The sequence below is a fragment of the Arachis stenosperma genome, chromosome 1 (genome assembly GCF_014773155.1).
Source record: "Arachis stenosperma cultivar V10309 chromosome 1, arast.V10309.gnm1.PFL2, whole genome shotgun sequence".
Lineage (NCBI taxonomy): Eukaryota > Viridiplantae > Streptophyta > Magnoliopsida > Fabales > Fabaceae > Arachis > Arachis stenosperma.
The window spans coordinates 28,592,001-28,600,633 of record NC_080377.1 but is presented as its reverse complement, the minus strand read 5'-3'; positions in this window follow the sequence as shown (position 1 = coordinate 28,600,633).

Genomic DNA, 8,633 nt, shown 5'->3' with positions numbered 1-8,633 from the left:
TTTATAGAAAAAAATTAAATTATATCATATACGTGAATACGTCATTATTGGAATAATTTACTTATTTAGATCATTACATTTTAATTATATCATATATAGATTTTACAATTTATATTAAAAATGAAAGGACAAAATTATAGTCACTTTTAGAACAATCTGATAATTTTGGTATTATAATAATTTAAATAAATAAATTATTCTCATTGTTCCTATTATATAAATATGTTACTGTAGCTTTTTCTTGTATCATATCTCTCATTTTCATTTTTTAATACCAAGTATTTTAAAACAAAGACATTAAATTATATCATATATTTTTCTATGAGTTATTATTTTCATAATATATATTTTTCTTATTTTTGCCATCCACTATTTGTTTTTGAATTATCAATTATTATTTCTTGATAAGTAATAAATCCATTTAGAATTACTCAAAAGTATTCTCTTTCTTATTTATTATTTAAATATTATTTAATAAAATTTGAATTACTTTTAATTTCAAGTTTTCTGATATTATATGTGTATTTAGTCAAAAAATATTATGTGCCTACAAAAATATCAATCATTATATATTTACATATTTTTTTTAATATTTATGTATTACATTTATATGTATTGTTTAATTTATTTATTTAATTTTTATTGTATATTTTACATCTTAATATATATTATATACCAAAGACTATTTTTTTGTGTCTAAGTACTATGATTGAGTCAAAATAATATATAAAAATAAACGAATGAAGTACAGTTTTTAAAATTGATTAAGATAAATTTTTATTGTATACGTTGTTAATTAAAAGCATATTTAATTCATATTACTACAAGAATTTATTTTTTTTTAATTTTTGTCCCAAATTTTATATAATATAAATTAACACAACTAGTAATAAATTAAATATCTCTAAAGCATACGTTAAATATGATGTATAAAAATTTCAACTAATTAAAAAATTAACCCCCTATCTCTTTATTCCTTTAATATTGATATAAATTTAAGAAAATAAAAAAACTAAGGCTGAAAACATTATTGGTCACTAAATTGATTATCAAGAAGTTGGTCTCTAAATCGACTGCTGATGATAAAATTAGCGATTGTGTAAAACCCGGTTAATTAACGGCTAATTAACCCATAAATGAGAATTTATTCTAGAAAGCCAAAAATGTTATTTTTATGGCTAAATGTGATAGGGGAGATTGAGACGAGAATTTTGGTACCAATTTTATGGAATTTGGACCAAGATTGGACCGAACGGGCCAAACCGGGCCAAACTGGGCCAACTGGACCCAAAGTGGGCCCTTGGCCCAACTAAACTAAACCAAAACCCTAGTTTTCAGCACTCTCTCTCCTCACAACACACTCAAACACGCTGAAATGGTGGAGAGGAAGGGAAGAACACTCTCTCAACTTCTTTCTCTCACTTGATCTTCAAACTGCCATAACTTTTGATCTAGAGCTCCGATTGTCGCTCCGTTTGCGGCCACACGTTCACCGCGGAGAGCTCTACAAAACCCATACAATTAATCTTGAGGTAAGCTACGTTTTGCTCTTCGAAATTCTAGCCTTGTTTTCGAGTTTTATGAGCAAAAATGTTGAGATTTTGGACTCTTTGATGTTATAGGACCCAACTCTCTTGAAGGAGAAGGTTAATCTTGTCTCCTTGGACCTTGGGTGTGGTAAGATTCTCAACCCTAGTGTAATTTGTGATTTTATGATGTTTGGGTTTTGAGATGTTGTGTATGGGTATGATGATTGTGGCTTAGGTTGTGTATGTGTGAATATTGGAGCTTGATTGGTGATTTTGAAAAGCTGGGAAAGGGTTTGGTGGAGAAAAATCTGTTCTTGGAGGTGTTGAGGCCTTGAGAGCTTGTGGATAAGTGGTTTGAAAGTGCTCCGGTTGAGCTTGGAAAAATCGGCTAAGGTATGGTTTCGGTTTCCCGTATCTAATATGTAATGTGGTAGGAAATACTTAGGTTAGAGGCCCTAAGATAGGCATTGAATGGTTGATGTTGTTGAATGATTGAGATATATGATGTGGTCATATATGTGATGATGATTATTGATGCCTTGGTGGTATGATATATGAGAAATATGCATGTTGTGATATATGCTTGATGATTGGTTATGGTTGAATTGTGGGTTGAACCATATTGATGGTGAATATGATATTAATTGTGTACAATGATGATTTATTGGAATTGGTGTTGTTGAGAATTGGCATGAGGAATAGTATATGATATGTCAATATGTTTGAGTTTGAGCCACTTGGGTGAAGTGGGTTAAAATGATGAGATAGTGATTTTGTAAATTGTGGTAAAGTCTCATTGTGTGAGTTGAGGAGGCTTGATGTTGAATTTGATATATTTTGATTGATTTCAAAGAAAAGGGATGAAATTGGCATGTTTTGATAGATTTTGAAAGGAGTTGAAAATGGCTTGTTTTGAAAATGGCACTTTGTGGTTTGTATGAAAAATATGGTTTTTGGACATACTTTGACGAGACATAACTTGGACTACGAATCTATGTTTTATGTCAAATCTGTTTAGAAATGAAATTGGATCCGGGATTTCCATGCCGTTCGAAGAACGAGTGAAAAACGATTTAAAATGAGGAAGTTATGTCCGTTGGAAGATTGGGGTTTAAATTGGTGAATTCTGCAGCTTTTAACTTAGAAAATTTTTAGCAGAATGACCCCTTGCGCGTAGGCGCACTTGGCGCGTACGCACCGATCTTCCAGAAATGCCATCCACGCGTGCGGGTGATGTGCGCGGGCGCGCCGATTGTGCTGCACCCAATGCCCAGCCATTTTCCAGAGAGTTATGCCAGAACTGTGCCAGTGTTGTGCCTGGGGCACGAGAACGCCCACGCGTACGCGTGGTTGACGCGTGCGCGTCGATTGGCAAATTTTTAATCCATGCGTTAGCGTGCGTGACGCTTGCACGTCGATGAGTTTTGAGGCCATCCACGCGTGCGCGTGGAGTGCGCGTACGCGTGGCCCTGTTTTCATCCCAAAGTTGATTTTTGAGTTTTAAAAGCCAAATTTCATACTTCTAAGCCTCCGATCTCACCATTTATGTCTTAAATCATTATGACATGCCTAGCTATTAAAAAGGGGCTAGTGAATGAGGTAACTTGCGAGTGAAGCAAGGGGAAAATGAATGATCAATGAGGATCAAAGATGATTATGTGAGATGCGAAGGATGGTGGTGGAAGTGCTTGTTATGCCATGGGCCGAAAGGCTGTAATTGTTAATGAAACGTCTGGTTATGGATTTAACCGTGAGTCGGAATGGCTGTGTATGATATGGATATTGGCTGGTTCTGGACTGAACCGTGAGCTGGATGGCTGATATGGATGTTGATCCATGGATGAGAATTCATGCATGTTTATGCTGAATTATTGATAATTGTGATTTGCACTTCCACTATCTGAGATACGAGTTTCCCTGGGTGGTAGCAGTGGCTAGCCACCACGTGCTCCAGGTTGAGACTTGATACTCTGTTGACCCTATGTCGTAAGTGTGGCCGGGCACTATGAAAGACCCGGATGAGCTCGCCCCCGTAAATATTCACCAGTGAGGGTGATGGATATGGATCATGTTTATGATCAAGTTTATGATGAGTATAACTCGAGTTGGGGATGCGCGACAGAGGGACAGTCCAAGGGTTAGCTACCAGGACTTGTAGGGTTGGCTCTATAACCGACAGATGATATCATCAGCCACTAGGGACAGGCATTCATCATATGCATACTATGTGAATTGTTTGAGATTGCCTACTTGACTGCATATTATTTGCTAATTGTCTAAATGCCTTAATTTTTCCTATTTGTATATTTCTTGTTTGATATATCTGTGTTTGCTACATTATACTCCTGTTGGTGGTTGGGAGGTTTGAAGGAATTGGAAAGGGAAGTATTAGTTAGACTGAAGAATCTTTAGTCAGATGCCCTTATATGGTTTAGCTTGTTTATAAGCTTTGATATTATCTGGAGGAAGTTCTAGGATTGCCTTTGGCTTTCCTCTATTATTATGTATTATATATGTGGAAGCTGTTACCATGCTGGGGACCTCTGGTTCTCACCCATGCGGATTTTGTGGTTTTCAGATGCAGGACGTGAGGTTTCCCGTTGAGGCATGCTGGAGACTTCTAGATTTGCGAAGATCCTTTGTTCTCGGGACTATGTTTTGGTTTATATATTTTGCTTAGATACTTTTATCTCCACTAAATAATACAAACTGTGATGACTCCTCTTATGGGAGATTTTGGAGAATAGGTTTCTGTATTTGTGTCCCTTTGGGTTTCCTTTGGGGTTTTCCTTATTTTATCATATGTATATATTGCTATGCTCGGACCGGTTATCTTCGCAGCCGGATCTTGAGTCTTGATATTCCTGTTTTTGACACTCCTTTGTATATATATAATCTCGCGTTGGTTATCCTTGTTCGTTACGTTATCGATCGGAGTGTTGCGCTTTCGAGTTGCGATTTTTGTTTACCCCTTTTTCTACAAAGGCTCCTAGTTATAATCAATTATTCATACTACTATACGTACTAAATTTTTATTTTAGAGGTCGTAATACCTTGCCATCTCTGAATTATGACTTAAGCATAAGACTCTGTATGGTAGGGTGTTACATTATGGTATCAGAGCAGTTCATTCCTGTTGAGCCTGAGGGATGGACTGACTATGCTTCTGTGCATTCTCTGTATGTGTGTTATGTGCTATTAGTATATCTGCTTGATATAATTGGCATAAACGTTCATGAGCATGCATTTAGGACTTTGAAGCACTAGACTTCCGATATTGAGACTGATCAACTTAATATCGATTGTGTGGTGTGTATAGGAACCAGATGGCGCCTCGTGGACGCGGTAGAGGTAGTGCGAGAGGTCGTACGAATGCTCGTGCACCGGAGAATAACCCTAATGACCCGGTGAACTTTATGGCTGCGTTGGAGAACATGGCTACTGCTGTGCAAGCCACTGCTGAGGCTCTTGGTCAACAGATGAACAACCATGGTAATGATAGAGGTGGAGTTCAGAGCCCGATGACACTGGCAAACTTTTTGAAGGTTAATCCGCCTAAGTTCAAGGGAACCACTAGCCCGACTGAGGTTGATACATGGTTTCAGGCCATAGAGCGAGCACTACAAGCACAAGTGGTACCTGAAGGGCAGCGTGTCGAGTTTGCTACCTATATGCTCACAGGTGAAGCGTCGCATTGGTGGCAAGGTATCCAACGTCTTCTGCAGCAGGGTAATGACTATATCACTTGGAATGCCTTTCAAGAGGAGTTCTATAAGAAGTACTTTCCGACTTCTGCTAGAACGGCTAAGGAACTTGAATTGTTACAGCTGAAGCAGGGTACTATGTCCATATCAGAGTATACTGACAAGTTTGAGGAGCTGTTCAGGTTCTCTCGTATGTGCCAAGGGACTCCGGTGGAATATGAGGAATGGAAGTGTGTTAAGTATGAAGGAGGACTCCGGAGTGATATCTTTAGTTCAGTGGAACCAATGGAGATTAGGACTTTCTCTGAATTAGTGAACAAGTGTAGGGTTGCTGAAGAGTGTGTGAAGAGGGCAACCGCCGAGAAAGGGAGATACAAAGGATCATTCCCACAGAAACGAGGGAAGAGCTTTGCACCTAGAGGTCCGTCTTTCAAGAGGGGAATCTCTTTCAGGAGGCCCAACAACAACAACTCCCAAGGAAAGAAGTTTGGGAAGCAACCTCAGAATGATCAAGCTTGTACTAGGTGTGGAAGTCACCATCCGGGAGCACCATGCAAGGTCGGATGGGGTTTATGCTACAATTGTGGAAAGGCGGGGCATAAAGTCGCAAGCTGCCCGGAGAGGCAGAAACAAGGTGCTGGGAAAGCACAACAGACTGGTCGGGTGTTCACCACTTCAGCTGTAGGAGCTGAGGGATCTGAGACACTCATTCGAGGTAACTATGAAATAGCTGGTCAAACTTTAAATGCTTTATTTGATTCGGGAGCATCACATTCATTCATTGCATTTGAGAAAGCCCATGAGTTAGGATTGAAGATTGTAACCTTAGGTTATGATCTAAGAGTGTACAATGCTACCCACGAAGCCACGGTAACTAGGCTAGGATGCCCGGAAGTTTCCTTTAGGTTCAAGCAGCGTGATTTTATTCATAATTTAGTCTGCTTACCGATGATCAGTCTTGATCTTATCTTGGGATTGGACTGGTTATCTAAGAACCATGTCCTGCTTGATTGTTCTACAAAGTCGGTGTACTTTATGCCGGAAGATACAGAAGGGCCGGTCGTGGTGAATAATTATTACTTGAATTCGATGATGGTGAACTGTTCTAGAATCGAATGTCAGGGTATCCTGTTGTTAACCGCGGGCGTTTCGGGTGATGACCAAAGGTTGGAACAGATTCCGGTTGTGTGTGAGTTTCCGGAAGTGTTTCCCGATGATATTGATGAGTTTTCACCTAACCGAGAGGTTGAGTTTGCTATTGAATTGGTGCCCGGGGCAGGACCAATCTCAAGTGCTCCTTATAGGATGTCACCGTTAGAGATGAACGAGCTAAAGTCTCAGTTAGAGGATTTGTTGGGAAAGAATTTTATACGACCAAGTGTCTCTCCGTGGGGTGCTCCAGTGTTACTGGTGAAGAAGAAGGATGGGAGTATGCGGCTCTGTGTGGATTACAGGCAGCTGAACAAGGTTACAATAAAGAATAAGTACCCATTGCCGAGAATTGATGATCTCATGGATCAGTTACAAGGAGCTGGAGTTTTCTCCAAGATCGATTTGCGATCCGGTTATCACTAGATAAGGGTGAGGGGTGAGGATATCCCTAAGACCGCTTTCAGGACTCGTTATGGTCATTACGAGTACACAGTAATGTCTTTCGGGTTGACGAATGCTCCTGCAGTGTTTATGGATTACATGAATAGAGTTTTCCGTCCGTTTTTGGATAAATTCGTTGTTGTCTTCATTGATGACATACTGATTTATTCCAAGACTGAAGAAGAGCATGCGGGACACTTGAGGACCGTGTTGCAGATTCTAAAGGAGAAGAAACTCTATGCAAAACTGTCTAAGTGTGAGTTTTGGAAGAGTGAGGTGAAGTTTTTGGGTCACGTGGTGAGTAAGAAAGGAATAGCCGTAGATCCAACTAAGGTGGAGGCTGTGATGGATTGGAAGCAACCAACCACCGTAACAGAGATAAGGAGTTTTCTGGGTTTAGCTGGCTATTACCGAAGGTTTATCAAGGGCTTTTCACAGATAGCTTTGCCAATGACAAAGTTAACCCGCAAAGACACTCCGTTTGTTTGGACTTCTGAGTGCGAGGAGAGCTTTCAGACATTGAAGAAAAAGTTGACCACTGCACCTGTGTTAGTGTTACCCGAGCCGAATGAGCCATTTGAGGTGTATTGTGATGCCTCATTGAAGGGTCTAGGGTGCGTGCTGATGCAGCATCGTAATGTGGTGGCGTATGCCTCACGACAGTTGAGACCTCATGAAGTTAGTTACCCTACGCACGATTTGGAACTCGCTGCAGTTGTGTTTGCCTTGAAGGTGTGGAGGCGTTATCTCTATGGGGTTAAATTCCAAGTTTTCTCCGATCATAAGAGTTTGAAATATCTCTTTGATCAGAAAGAGCTTAATATGAGGCAGAGAAGGTGGATGGAATTGTTGAAGGACTACGACTTTGAGTTGCATTACCATCCGGGAAAGGCGAACGTAGTGGCGGATGCGTTAAGTCGGAAGTCGTTATATGCGGCTTGGATGATGCTCCAAGAGGAGAAGTTGCTCAAGGGATTCGAGAGTCTGAAAATTGGTACTCGAGAAGTATCCGGAACCTTGTGTTTGAGCCGATTAGAAATCTCAAGTGACTTTAAGTCCGAAATCCTAAAGGCTCATCAAAATGATGAAGCGTTATGGAAGGTGATACCGGCTATTGAGCAAGGAAAACAGTGGAGAGTGTCGGAAGAAAAAGATGAGTTATGGAGATTCAAGGGTAGGATTATTGTGCCGGATGTTGGCACCTTGAGGCATGATATCTTAAAGGAGGCACACAAAAGTGGATTCTCCATTCACCCGGGAAGTACTAAGATGTACCATGATTTAAAGGCGATGTTTTGGTGGCCGGGTATGAAGAATGATGTGGCGGAATATGTTTCAAAGTGCTTAACTTGTCAAAAGGTAAAGATTGAACATCAAAGACCTTCCGGGATGTTACAACCCTTAGAGATTCCACAATGGAAGTGGGAAAGTATTGCAATGAACTTTGTGTCGGGATTGCCAAGGGCTGGTTTTGACGCTATTTGGGTGATTGTGGACCGACTGACGAAGTCAGCTCACTTTTTACCCATTCGTATGACTTACACCCTTGAGGAGCTAGCACGGTTATACATAAAGGAGATTGTGAGACTCCATGGTGTACCTGCTACTATAATCTCTGATAGAGATCCTCGTTTCACTTCAAGGTTTTAGGGTGCATTTCAGAAAGCTTTTGGAACATGATTAAGCTTGAGCACGGCTTACCATCCTTAAACAGATGGTCAATCTGAGAGGACGATCCAAACACTAGAGGATATGTTGAGAGCTTGTGCTTTGGACCAACCGGCGAGTTGGGATCGGTATATGCCAT